Here is a 15,773-nt window from a genome sequence, read left to right as displayed (position 1 = left end):
ATAGACGGCGCAGCACCAATGAACGAAGTAAATGAAAGTGTATTTTTTTTTTGTCTATTTTATTATCTTGTTTGATTTACTGTTACTATAGAATAATTGAAAGATTACAATAAGCACACACGAATATTAAGCAATAAAAACTAAATACAATAAATCCGGCAATAAAACAATGTTCTGTGCATGCTCGTTGCAGTTGGAGCGTCTACGAATGTCGTAAAAATACCATAAAAAGACACAAATTAATATCGATCAGATTTCATTCATGCAATTTGCTGTGATTTTATTGCGTGTCCTACTTTTCCATAAAATATTTGCAAAACGTTTTTCCACATTTAGTAGTCGATTTTTTTCTACACCGCCAACCCCCTCTGCGCCTGCCCCGCGCTTTTATTCCGTATGTTGAGCCAAGCCGGTGATGGTGGCCAATGCCAATAACTATTAGGTTGTTATAGTTTTTTTTTTTTTTTTTGTATCTACTGCTTGTTATTTATGTATCAATTCATCGCAGCAATATAAGTTGATGACTTTGGCACAATAACAACAACAGCAACAATGTACTAGACAGACAACCAACCTGCAAGCCAGCCAAATAGACGATCCCACTTGCGTGAATGGTCAATTGGAGGGCATAAATCGAGGTGGACAAAACTGTTGTTAGTCTAACTACGCGTGGAACTACCTCTATATGTGTACCAATATGTGTGTTTTGGGAATGTGTTTCCATAGACCGGATAAACGCCACAACTGAACTTCTATTAACCTAACTAGCTTTACGTACATATACCCTTCAAAAAACGCGAGTACTCTATAAATAATGTAAGGAATACTCCTTTGGGAGTATAGGACTGCTCCAAATCTAATCTGTATTCATACAAAAAATGTGCTCCAATTAACAATGCGATGTCCTAGGAGAGGAGTAGGTGATCCCACTCTCGCTTTGTTTGTGAGTATTCCATAGAGTACATACGTGAGAGTACTTTCCAAAGTACTTTCACTGTAGTACTCCTTGGAGCACCCACCGAGGATCATATGCCAAAGTACTAAAGAGGAATTGTGTCGGAAAGAATTATCGAAGTGAATTTAATTTAAAATGAAAGTAAATGAAGAGGGGCAATACAACTTTTATATTTTATACTACGAATATTCTTATGTTATTTAGCATTTGCGTGAATACCCTGCAAAAATCGCGAGTACTCCATGCATGCATGTATGGAGTACTCGCTATGGACCAAGCGAGTGCTCCAAAATTAACCACAATTCATACACAAAATATGGTCCAATTAACATTGCGATGTCCTAGGACCGGACCATATACTCCATCTCCGCATTACATCAGAGTAATCCATGGAGTACCCACAGTCCAGTAAACATTGTGTAGTGATTACAATCGTTAAAAACGAGGAATGATCGGCTTACAACATGTTCGTGTAGAAACATGAGTAGGTCCATCGCTGCATTACAGTGGAGTAGAATGGTAAGTACTCCAGTGGACCACATGGTCCAACGATTTTTGCAGGGCTGTTGCATTTTATCAGAGTTGCCAAAGTAAAATTTTATTATTAGTTATTTGCATTCAATATTTTACTTTTGGCAACTCTGTTCGATCGTCATCGTGTCGTGATCACTGTCGTTAAAAAACGAGCAATGAACGGCTGATGGTGGTCCGCAAACGCATTGCAAAGGAGTATTGTTAGAGTACTCCAACATGAAGAAAATTGAACTCGTAATCCAACAATTTTTGCAGGGTATACATACATATATAACGACATACAAATGGTGTACAACAACTTAGGGTAGGTTGCATCGATTTCATCGCCATTCAAGTCACTTTGAGCTTTTAAAGTTTGTTCCTGTTTGCTTAAAATGGCTGAGCCTGTTTGAAATTGGAGTAATTTCGCATCGCCGGCAACAATGTTGATGGAATTGTTGTATGAGTTTTTGGTATGTATAAGACTGCCTCCGCTACGGAAATGCTCGCCAATGTTTTCCTGTGTTGTTGTACTGTCCAATGATGTTCATGATTTTTTATCCACAATTTAAGTAACACAAACGTTGATTATAATGACGCCGTCGTTGAACGTAAGCCTCAATGGAGTTACTAGACTCATATTTTTTTGTAGGTATGTATAAAGTTGGTTTAGATGTTTGTGTGCGTGTGATTGCGCTTGCGGATAAGATGCATTATGGTACGCTCAGGAGTCGTTGTAGTCTCTCGAACGTGCCAGACATCCTCATTTGTTTCCGTAATTGGAATTGATACCAATACTTACACAACAAAGCAGTCACCGTTGCCGGCATGTATGGCCATGGTTGGCAACAAAAAATATTGATCTCATTCGAGACTTTTTTTAGCTTTTTATTTCAAATTCTTTTTATTTGGAAGGCCCGAAGCCCAAAACATAACCCCGAATATTATTATCAGCGTAATTATTTGTAAACCATCCACCTAGGCGATTTTGGCCGTCTCGTAGCAAAGAATGATGGTCAGGGTTTCTTAGCGTTAAATGTTGCTGCTGTTGTCAATTTTGAGCCGCAGCAACCTCACACATTCACACATGATAAAGACAGCATAATCCAGTGCTATGTTCATACTTGCATACAACTTCATATATTTCATCATTTCATTTCCTTACATACACGACTATGGCATCACGTGGAGGACCATTCCAAATACTACAAGGCTCATCCCATAGTGTTTCAAGACCGTCCCTTACAACCAACAATATGGAATGTTTTTTTTTTTTTTAATTGCCATTTTAGTCCAACTCCGAATTTTGTCACACATCTAATATCCCCTCCCCTCAGTTTTGTCTCCGAAAGTGTGTAGATTTGTGAGTACGAAGATCTACTGCTGCGCATGTAGATTGAATGCCCCTAAGCCTACGAATCGGATGAAGAAAGTACCATATAATGTGCAATTTTGGAGGCGGTTTTGTTCAGCAAGTGAACCAGTACAGCATCATCTTAGGTGGGTACACTTTTTCCAAACCACAGATTGTCCTATGAATCCTTGTAGTTTTCTTTGTAGATTACTCCCCCCCCCCCCCCCCCCCCCTCCACCGAACGAAGTATCTACCCTACATAATTAGCTCCACGGAAACAGATACCTGCGCTCCATTCCCTCCAACTCCACTACTAGTTCGCTCTCCGTCGCTTCATCCTTCCTATTGGTTACCCGTTGCTCAACGCTTTTCGACAGCTTTACTACGCCAACAATTGTCGTCTCCCCATTGCTTACTTTGCTTTTTGGTCGACTGCTTTCTTTGGCTACTCTATCGATCTTTTGCTGGACTTGTGCCGGCCATCGATCATCCCACCGTAATAGTTATTTCCAGCTGGCATCTCTCAACAAATAATGTATACCTGTTTAATGGATAGCTCTTGTCGAAATTAGCGGAACTTCCAGAACATATCCAATTTAAAGCTCAATAAGCACCACATTGACCAAGTTTTGAGATATGAGCTAAAGGTTTTAACACTGAAGGCTTCCGTCCTTCTCAGGGGATGCTAAGAATATTGAGCTAGAAGAAAACCTCAAATTTTCAACCAGCACAATTATTTATTAAGGATGCGGTGTTTAAAAACTCTCAAGTCCCTCGTAGCTAATAAATTTTACTTTTTTTTTTGATAACCAAAAAGTGTAGTGCATGTTAAACCCATCCCTAGTCTAATCAATATCTAGTATTAGATCCTTGGTGAATATAGTGTTAACTACTTTGTATTCTTTACTTTAATTTTTAAAATAATTTTTAATTGAGTTTTCATGTTAACTTAAAATTTTTGAATAACTTCAAAAAAAGAAAATTCTAATTAGTTTGAAAATATTTAAACTCAAAAGTAAATAAAATAATATTTCTAAAAATAAATATTTAAATATTTGGTTAACCACCAAATATATTGGCGATTCTACCAACGGACCTAAATTTGTTTTAGTCTATTAGTGATTTATTTGCAAATAGTTACTACCAATTTTATATGTACATCAAAATATCACAGATGTTATTACGGATTCAAGTGTCTTATCATATAATAATGAAGATATTGACTTGAGGACTGCGAATTTCTAAGATACCGATATAACTAAATTTAAAGCGTTACAATATTCATTATTTTCGACAAGTTTTATTGAAGTTTTGGGTGCTATCTTCTTTTTCCTAACTGCAATATATATTACAAATGATAAACGACGCGCTATGCAAGCAACATTTAACAATGCAACAAATCGAGATTGAAATGCATTTCCAATTAATTATACAAACAAAAGAAATAATAAATATATTTTTGGACACTTAACCAACCATTAAGCCAGTCGGGTCAAACAATAAACAAATCAAGATTACAATCACATCCCTCACGCTCTACTGCACATGTTTGTTAGCGAGGATATATACCTATAAATGCAAAAAAACATATGACTAAAAATATTAGTTTTTACAATTACTAATTAAAAATATATATATATCATATACAAAAGAAAATTCATGTATAATTAACTAAAGGAAGGTGTACCCAACAAAATATTTATATTCATAAAAAGAAGTTTGTTTCTTCAATTTTTGTTACACAATGAAATGAAAATTTAATCTAAAAAAAATAATTGCATTTAGAATAATAATGTTACATTATTTAAAAATTTATAGTAATTGGTTTAAAACAATAGTAAATTTATTATTTATATTATATTTTATACTCTTTCTCCAGTTTATAATCAAAAATATATATCATTAACACATTTAAGAAATTTTACAACAACAGACATACAAACGTCACAATACAAGTAAATTTATATTTAACAACCCAAAGAGCAAAGAAATAACCTTAAATTTTTAAAATAAAAATAATTGCTATAATCAATTTTAAAAATCTCAAAAGATTTCTTTAAATAATTTTTATTGACATATCAATTCTTTCATATTGAAATTAAAATCATGACAATTTCATATCTACCTCAAACGAATAAAGGAATCAACATTTCATTCCTTATCACCAACATTATGCAGAGTACAATTATATATTGAACATATATTCTGCATAATACAAGATTTTAATTTTTGAATGATTGTGCACACAAATTTGCCATCTACTATCATTCAACCTCATTCTAATTTCTTCAAAAACATAATTATAATTGACAATATTTTACAAACAGCTATTAAGTTATTTTTAGCCTCAACAACATAGCAATAACACAACTTAATATTAATATGATAAAATGTTATTACAATTAGTAAACAATAACAACACCTACCGAAAATTAAAAAATAAAATAAACTATCAAGTACATCGAATCATCAAAAGATTGAGTACTTACATCAATACCAACATAAACTTTTAACGCAATTAACACAAAAATACATTTCTCAAAATTCTGACAATTTAAAAATAAAAATACAATATATCTACAACACAAAATTCAAAAATTTTTTAAACTACAACACAAAATTCTTACAGTAATCAATATACACTGTAAATTAACATTTAAAAAATAAATTTTTGGTTTCACTGGAGGGGGAGTATATGTAGGGTTATCTACTTTGTAAAATATACTTTAATTTTGTAAATTATTTTTATGTTATTTTACTTTTAATGTTATTTCAAAATGAAAATTTTCAAATCAGTTATTTTAGAATTTTTAAAATGTGAAAATATTTAATTTGACTGTGAAATAAATTTTTTATAAAAATATAGTTTAGCACTATATAGGAGTAAATATAGTGTTAACTACTTTGTATTCTTTACTTTAATTTTTAAAATAATTTTTAATTGAGTTTTCATGTTAACTTAAAATTTTTGAATAACTTCAAAAAAAGAAAATTCTAATTAGTTTGAAAATATTTAAACTCAAAAGTAAATAAAATAATATTTCTAAAAATAAATATTTAAATATTTGGTTAACCACCAAAGTGAAATACGATCTTAGACTTAGAACTTTTGGTTCATTCACATTTCCACATTTCTTCAATTTTCACTTTTTTTGTTGCAACAAGGAGTTAGGAAATTGATTTGTGGAAGTTATTATTTACCGGTCTAGCGACTACCCAGAAGTAAATACCCGACTATTTCGATGTCAATAATGAGGGCAAAAAAGTATGCATCGCTATCGCGAAACAAAATTATAAAAGTATTTTTATACCTTTCAAGCACATGAAATGGTATATTAACTTTGGTCCGATGTTTGTAACGTTGAGAAATATAGAAGATGGACTCACCATAGCCATGTCCGTCTGTCCGTCCGTCTGTCTGTGTGAACGCAAACTAGTCCCTCACATCTTGAGATATCTCAATGAAATTTGGCACAAGGATGTATTTTTGTATTATATTAGACATTTGCCGGATCCGGTAGGATCGGAACAATATAACATATATCTCCCATACAACCGATCATACAGATAACACGATTTGGGTCATTCCTGCAGCAATATCATACAAGATATCCTGATAAATTTCTCCTTGTTCGGAGCTATATATAGTATATATCCCATACAACCGATCGTTCAGATAAGAGATTTTTGGCCATTTCTCCCTTAATTTCCAATATAAAAACGTGAAACTTGGTGATATATATTCTAATATATCATAGAAGATTTCCTGTAAAAATCATTTCGATCGGAGCTATATATAATATATATCCCGTACAACCGATCGTTCAGATAAGGGGGTTTTTTGCCATTTTTTATTTTATATTTATCTTAAAAATGGATTAGGTATGTACATCTGTTCACTATATATTTCTTATCTTATACATCCAATTATATGGAGATTACGAACGGGGTAAGATTATTGTTCAGCCTCATTCATGAAAGGTATGAAGTCTTCGGCACAGCAGAAGACAGTCCCGTCCTTACTTTTTTATTTAGAGTAAAGCTTACTAACAAAACAAAAACAAGTGTTGAGGAAAGGGAAAGGACTATAACGGCCGTAGAATTACAATTAGGCCTCAAGAGTTTTAAAACATGTTCCAAGGGGAGAAAGTGGAAATATGTACTGCAAGAAACTTCCATATAACAAAGCCTTTATTTGTCTTCCGCATTGATGACATGAGTGTATGTGTGTATGTGTACCTAATTTTGGAGTTGTATTGGCTTATCAACGATTCAAAACAGCGAAGTGATTTCATTTAAAAACTTAACAAACTTAAAATTCATGCAGATCAGTGTGAACGATCAAAACAAATAAATATTAATAAAGCATTGAAATTCCGAAGACAGTTTCTGTATTATGGATGTCAACTCAATCTCAAATTTCTTATTCATTCAAGCATTACAACTTAATAAAATTTATGTATGTATGTTAATGCTCTCACCTCTACAACAATTATAAGTTCACGCCTGACTATACGGCAAAGAAATACAAAAATAGCTGACGAATGCGCTAGCAGCCGTTGACATCCAGTGATAGCCAAGACAGAAAGCACGACAATTTTCACTTCTACCAGCTGGCGCAAAGCATTATTCCCTGCGCAATTGTAGCAACAATTGTAGCGTAATGAAAGCATTAGAAACTCTGAAGGAAGCGTGCTTTAACTGCAGTGGCGTCAGTATATATGTATGTATATTGATCGTCAAGCGGCGATCATGCCAATAATCTCAAACTGTACTTCATCAAAAAGTGTCCTGGAAAGCAAATCAGCATTGGCGAGAATTCGTTCAGGCCGTACGATACATTTTAACTGGGTTCCGGCCATAAACGGATATAATGTAACGAAAGAGCCGATGAGTTGGCAAAGAAGGGTGCAGCACTCGAAGAACCGACGGTAAACTTCCCAATCCTTTTGGGATGGATCAAAGGGAGACAGGTTAGATTAGGATTAACTAGCTGGTCAATAATACATAGACTTAATGTGTCCATAGTATTACCAGAATTTGTTTGACGACAAAACGTAAGAACCCCAATCAGGTACCAAGATTTATGTTATAGAATAACTCCATCCTCTTGCCAAATATTAGAAGTTTTCAAGGACGCAGCCCAATTGCTGCCTCGCTTTTGTTCACGCCTTTCCTGCTTGATGGATCATATGCAACTTAGGCAGAAGACAGTCATTTTTATATCTCCCAAACGGATTGGGATATGTAAACCGTCCATTCGATGCTGCACCCTCCTTTGCCAACTCATTGGTAATTTCGTTACATTCTATTCTTTATGAAGTACTATGAGAGATGATTGCCTTAATCGCCGCCCGACTAACGATGTATATATTGAAGCGACTGCAGCTTAAGCACGATTCCTCCTGAATTTCTGCTACTTTCTTCACGGCTATATCATCCGCCTGAAAGACGCTGTAGCAATCTGGCACACTGTAGTATCTACTTGTTTATGTGTGGCAAATATCAGACCCCTTCCGTTAGCTTGGAATCATCGATATACACGTGAATAGTATGTTCTGCCATTTCTGCATGGCGCCAAACCTCCGGCTCAACTGTGGCCCTCCAAACTCTTTCGAAGCTCAGGCACGAGACCACATAATCCGTTTGCTCAATATTAGATGGCACTATACTGCTATGGCCATACGGCCTGCACTCAAGCTGCCCGACGCCTGAAGGCTTGTTGCAGTGGCTAACGCTGTATTTTTGGCCATCAAGCCTGTAGGCGGATGTGTAGAATTGCAAGCGATGCTGCTATTGGGGTAGTTTTTTAGTGGAAGGGAGGCAGGAGTTGCATATGATCCATTAAGCAGGAAAGGCCTATTAAACAGCGACTGCAGATTCACATAAAATAGGTGCAATTCGTCTAGCAACAACTACGTTACCTCAGACTTTTTCAGGGGAGACCTCACAGCATCCGCATCCCTGTGGATTGACTCCTCCCAATCCTGTAGGAACTATTAAGCACTCCAATGGTATCGAATCCGAAAACAACAAATCAACATATGGAATGAGATACAGAGATGCCGACATTATTTCAACCGAAGGGGCACCTACCTTAAGAGAAGGCCATTCGACCAAGGCCAGAGACAACTTCCTTGCTATGTAAACGCTGATCCTTCAACACTGATCCTATATATGGTCCACAAAGAACCACTCTTTAGCAGAAAACCACATTTACATTTTCGTTAAGCGCAGCGAGTTGAGGGCGATCGAGAAGCTTCTTGATCCAGCAGAAGAATACCACCCCTAAAACCGAGAAATTCAAAATGTGAAGAGTGGTACTCAACGGCCTGTTTCACCTCCAAATAGAGTATAATGGTAGGGAATGCTGTTGGCGCTGGAAGGAACACGGACACCGCCGCTTCCAATGATCGAGCCTCATAAAAACGATCTGTTCCAAGTGCGGACAGGACAACATCCCCTCAAGAGATTCTCAATGTTCGCGAGCAAACGTCATGGCGCAGATCATCTGTCCCTCCCCAAATATCAATGGAACCGCCCGGCTGCGAGCGCGTTCAACCTGCTAAGGCAGAACCAAAGTTGATATATATTTAACATTAAAATTTGTGGTTTTAAGGCTGGAATTTGAAAAAACTTTGAAATTCAAAAAATTAATATATTCATATTTTTTTTTACAATTACATATCTAATTGGGCGTGTATATCAGATATACCCGTGGTCATGGAATTACCTAAATAAAGCCCATCATTACGTTGCGGTCATAACAATTTAAAATTAACATTCTCAATGTGTCCTTTCAATTTCTAAAAATATATTATTTTAAAATATTTATGAGTAGAGCAAATCTTAAGTGACTTTTCATAATTTCCATATGAACGTTTCACGCATCATAAAACGACCGCAACATGCATCACAACTCTCATGAACACATCTTACACAAACCATTGAAGTCACGCTGGCTCCCGATTCGCTTAATAATTGCTTTCCCCTCAGCGAAATTACGTGGCATTTAGTTATGAGATACATTAACTAGTTTCAGAACTACTTTTTATTTCAAACAAAGCAAACAAACAAACAAAGCAAGTTTTACCTTAAGAGAACTTATTTCCCACTTTAATTCAACTAAAGAAGAAAAAGTATCTAATAACCATCTTTGTGTGAATTAACACGCGGACTCATATTAACTTCAATAAAGCCGACTGAGTCTGCTTTATTGAATAAAAGCTTTTACCTGCAACTCTGTTCGCATTAAAGGTTAGGTTGCACGGGCTGTTCCGTGAGGACCTCACATAGACTGAATGAGATCATAGTTCTGCCAAAAGTTTGCTCAACGACCAAACTGAAAAACCTATCAGCAACCAGGACCTATGTTATAAACTAACTCCGTACTCTTGGAAAATAGTAGAAGCTTTCTAGGGCCCATTCTAACTACTTCCTGTCTCCAGATATGTTAGCTGTGCCACGTTCTTCACCGTTTCCTCCTCTAACCCGCACTTCCTACATCTGCTATCACTGACAAGACCTACTTTAAAAGCATGTGACACCAGGAGGTAGCGTACAGCCCGAATACCGAAAATGGGCCCACATTCCTCTCTTTTCAATAATAAGAGTAACTTTGTGAATCTAAGGTTATAAGACCGCAAATGATCTTTGACAATTTGCAGCCCATCATTTCCATCTATTCCCATATACCCCGGTATCCAATATAGATATATATTTCTCCCGTCCCGATTCTTTCCAGGGATTGCATACACTCTAACACACTTTTAGAGGGTTGCTATAAAGATAACAGCCTTAATTGCTGATTCGCTGCCAATGTTAAAATTTACGGGCTGCTACGGGCTAAACTATTTTCCTCCAGTGTTAATAATGCTTTAGTCATGGAAAAAGATTGGTTTATAAAGGTTTTGTAGTCATCCCAATTGGATTTTTTATACTCAGCTGAGCAGAGCTCACAGAGCATATTAACTTTGTTCGCATAACGGTACCCCGTAACAGCATAAACTAATCGAGATAGATATGGACTTCTATATATCCAAATGATCTGGGCGAAAAAAGAAATTCATTTAGCCATGTCCATCCGTCCGTCCGTCTGCCCGTAAACACGATAACTTGATTAAATTTTGAGGTATCTTAATGAAATTTGGTATGTAGGTCCCTGGGCACTCATCTCAATCGCTATTTAAAAGGAACGAAATCGGACTATAACCACGCCCACTTTTTCGATATCGAAAATTTCGAAAAACCGAAAAAGTGCGATAATTCATTACCAAAGATGGATAAAGCGATGTAACTTGGTAGGTGAGTTCAACTTATGACGCAGAATAGAAAATTAGTAAAATTTTGGACAATGGGCGTGGCACCGCCCACTTTTAAAACAAGGTAATTTTAAAGTTTTGCAAGCTGTAATTTGGCAGTCGTTAAGGATATCATGATAAAATTGGCAGGAACGTTACTCCTATTACTATATGTGTGTTAAATAAAAATTTGCAAAGTCGGATGACGAACACGCCCACTTAAAAAAAAAATGTTTAAGTCAAATTTTAACAAAAAATTGAATCTCTTTACAGTATATAACTAAATTATGTCAACATTCGACTCCAGTAATGATATGGTGGAACAAAATACAAAAATAAAAGAAAATTTCAAAATGGGCGTGGCTCCGTTTTTATACCTTTCATGAACATGAAATGGTATATTAACTTTGGTCCGATGTTTGTAACGTTGAGAAATATAGACGATAGACTCACCATTAAGTATACCGAATTGATCAGGGCGACGAACTGTGTTGATATAGCCATGTCAGTCTGTCCGTCCGTCTGTCTGCTTCAACGCAAACAAGTCCCTCAAATTTTAAGACATCTCAATGAAATTTTGCACAAGGATGTATTTTTGTATTATAATAGACATTTGCCGGATCTGGTAGGATCGGACCACTATAACATATATTTCCCATACAACCGATCGTTCAGATAGGACGATTTTGGTCATTCCTGCCGCAATTTAGAAAGTACAAACGTTAAACTCGGTGATGTATATTTTAATATATCATAGAAGATTTTCTGAAAAAAAATCACTTTGATCGGAGCTATATATAGTATATATCCCATACAACCGATCGTTCAGATAAGGGGGTTTTTTGCCATTTTTTATTTTATATTTATCTTAAAAATGGATTAGGTATGTACATCTGTTCACTATATATTTCTTATCTTATCATCCGATTATTTGGAGATTACGAACGGTATAAGATTATTGTTCAGCCCCATTCATGAAAGGTATGAAGTCCCGTCCTTACTTGTGTTTTTTTTTTTTCATTTAATTTTTCTAGAATACCTTTAGTGCCATAAGTCGAACAAAAATTTACCAATCCTTGTGAAGGCAAGGGCATAGCTTCTATGACGATAACTGTTTTCTGTGAAAATGGGCGAAATCGGTTGAAGCCGTCTGTCCTTCCGCTCGGCCGTTAACACGATAACTTGAGCAAAAATCGAAATATCTTTACAAAACTTAGTTCACGTACCTACCTAAACTCACTTTATCTTGGTAATAAAAATGGGCGAAATCCGAATATGAAAACGGCCACTTTTTCGATATCGAAAATTTCGAAAAATTAAAAAAATTCCATAATGCTATACCAAATACGGAAATAGGGATGAAATATGGTGATTGGATTGGTTTTTTGACGCAAAATATAACTTTGGAAAAAACTTTGTAAAATGAGTGTGACACCGACCATATTAAGTAGAAGAAAATTAAGAAGTTCTGCAGGACGAAATCAAAAGCCCTTGGAATCATGACAGGAATACTGGTCATGGTATTACATATATAAATAACTTAGCGGTATCCGACAGATGATGTTCTGGGTCACCCTGGTCCACATTTTTGTCGATATCTCCAAAACGCCTTCACATATACAAGTTAGAGCTACTCCCTTTTAAAATACTCACTAACACCTTTCATTTTATACCCATATCGTACAAACACATTCTAGAGTCACCCCTGGTCCACCTATAGAACTATGGACCACTCCCTTTTAAAATACTCTTTAATATCTTTCATTTGATACCCATATCGTACAAACACCCCTGGTCCACCTTTACGGTGATATCTCGAAAAGGCGTCCACCTATAGAACTAAGGCCCACTCCCTTTTAAAATACTCATTAACAACTTCTATTTGATACTCATATCGTACAAACACATTCTAGAGTCACCCCTGGTCCACCTTTCTGGCGATTTCTCGAAAAGCGTCCACCCATAGAACTACTCCCACTCCCTTTTAAAATACTCTTTAATACCTTCCATTTCATACCCATGTCATACAAACACATTCCAGGGTTACCCTATGTTCATTTTCCTACATTGTTATTTTCCCTTATTTTGTCTCCAAAGCTCTCAGCTGAGTGTGTAATGTTCGGTTACACCCGAACTTAGCCTTCCTTACTTGTTAAAATTAATGAAAGTCCGCTTCTCAGAGGTGATAAAATTGGCAGGTCGCTCAATTGAAGGGAGCATAGGCAGGTGATCAGAAGCTAAAATAAGAACTAATAAGTGTCGCTTTCGAAGGTAAAAAATAACACATTCTGACTACAGATCCAGCTGGATTGCTCCACGGTGAACGAAACTATTTCCATGATGTGATTTCATCCTGGCCGAAAAGCGGTTACTTGGCGTAGGGTGCCCATCATTCGAGATCTCAGCGCGGACACTGGGCACGTGGGTATTAAAAAGAGGAAGAAGAAGATGTATAAACTTATAAACCTATTTATCCTTCGCCAATATGGGTATAACTAAATCATGTCAACCCTTAATCAGGTAGCACTCATGCGTAACACAGAAGCAATTAAACAGAAAGAAGCCGATAAATATTTAACTAAATAAAATCTTGTAAGTTTAACTACCGGGTTGCTTATGCTTACTATTTAAGTTATTCAAGTTGTCTACTTGATCATAAGCTTATGCGCAGACACACTTGTCATCATCATCATCACCATCAGCGACAGCTTAGCGGCAAGCTACAGACATACATATGTATACAAAGGTCATTGCAGACGCATGCGCTGCACGATGCAATGGCTGGCCAATGAGCAAACCAACGAGAGTACATACGTACGTGTATCTTGTTACTTTCACCACACCATAATATGAATCTGCACTATCGTTGAGCCTTACAATTGCTCTCATGGTTTCTAACGCACAACGTAAGCACGCATGAGCAGCTGTACTACCAAGCAAACTTTGTAGGGGGTTGGGCGGGGTAGCTTTGCGGCGTTGCAAGCGTTTCTATTGCCATAATTTACGAGCTCATTTAAGCAATGCTTACACGACATATTTGCCAGATATATTGGAAGTGAAACATGTTCTCGTTTAAGTAATAAATAAATAAATCTATTGGCATAGACCTATGTAGATAATATAACTGATGGTAAAAATTCTACGAGTCAATTTGACAACGTTCATTGTTAAATGTTTGCATCATTATTCGTCATACAAACATCAAGTTAAGTTCAAAATATTGTATATGTAATAGTTTTGAGGAATTTGCTTCTTAAAGCTGCTGAAGCGATAAATAATAACTAGTATCGCCTGTGGTCGAAATTCGACCAACTCTTATTTTTTTCAACTCAATCTATGCATCCAGTGTTGGGGGTGGTGAAATAATGCGTTAATAGTTAAGCAGTGAGGGGAAATACAGCAAACTGGTCTAACTTACTTAAATTTTTCATTAAGACATTGTAATTGTTATTGTATTTTCTTAAATTTTCTACAAAATTTTCAAATGTAATTATAACGTTTTGGTATGGAGCCCCTTTAACAAAAATATAAAAAATATATGAAATCAAAAAAAATTGACATAGAATTAAGGTGAAATTACTTGCTTTTTAGCAGGAGGTCCACGTTGGGGCACTACCGAAGTTAGTTTTGTGTGCTCGGTTCGCCAGTAGGCCTATATCTCCCATATACATATATCGTCCATTTACTTCAATAGTGTCATAATTCAAAACCACGAACTTTTAGTTAAAAACGAAGAAATGTGCTTAAGGAATTTAGCCTATTTCACGCCACGCAATTTCGATAGTTGCACAGATTTTCGAATTTACAAAAAAATTTTTCTATTAATTATAAACAAATAGAGTAATATTTGTTAACGAAAATAGGCCTATGCACTGCGGCTGATCAATACCAATCGATTCATATAACTTTTATATGATTTTACGTATGTTAAGTATGCGAAACAGCCTGTCAATTGATTGTATGGAAATTTTGTTAGCGTATTAATATATAAATAGATAGTGGGTAATATACTGCCTATGCAATATTTCGACCTAAAATCGAAACGTTTTTGGGTCGTTTTTTTTCGTTTAATATACAACGTGAAATTTTCCGATTCAATCAAAATGCATTTAAATAATAATACACTAAGTTGAAATAAAAGATAATATAATAAAATAAAATAAGAAATATCAAAATAAATTAGCATAAAAGACAATATACAAATTTTAGTGTAATATCTTTGTAGCAAATTTATTTATTTTTTCTTCACTATAAAATGAGCATAAAATCTGGAAATGCAAAAAACATTTGGGATAAATTTGCAATTAATTGCTATAAATAAATAAATTTAGTGAGTTTGAACAAAAGTTGACTCATTATTTCTGATTTCATTTTTTTTAAAGCAACTGAAATGAAAAACAAAGAATCTGTGAAATAAAGACCTATGCTTTTACGTGTAAGTAAAATTTGTCCAAAAAAAATAGGCCGGTTAAGTTATTACTTCTCTTTAAAGTTTTTTGTGCGCTAACAATTATTTTAGAAGAATTTTTTAAGGATTTTGGTACAGACCAATATAGATAAAAGGCAACAATGGGAAACAATATTTTATTTGAACTGGAAATGAGCGAAGCAGTAGTTCTCTCACCGTTTTGCGTGTACAAATATATACATA

The sequence above is a fragment of the Eurosta solidaginis genome, chromosome 4 (genome assembly GCF_040869045.1).
Source record: "Eurosta solidaginis isolate ZX-2024a chromosome 4, ASM4086904v1, whole genome shotgun sequence".
NCBI classification, from domain to species: Eukaryota; Metazoa; Arthropoda; class Insecta; order Diptera; family Tephritidae; genus Eurosta; species Eurosta solidaginis.
The sequence above is the reverse complement of the archived record's forward strand: the minus strand, read 5'-3'. Positions refer to the sequence as shown.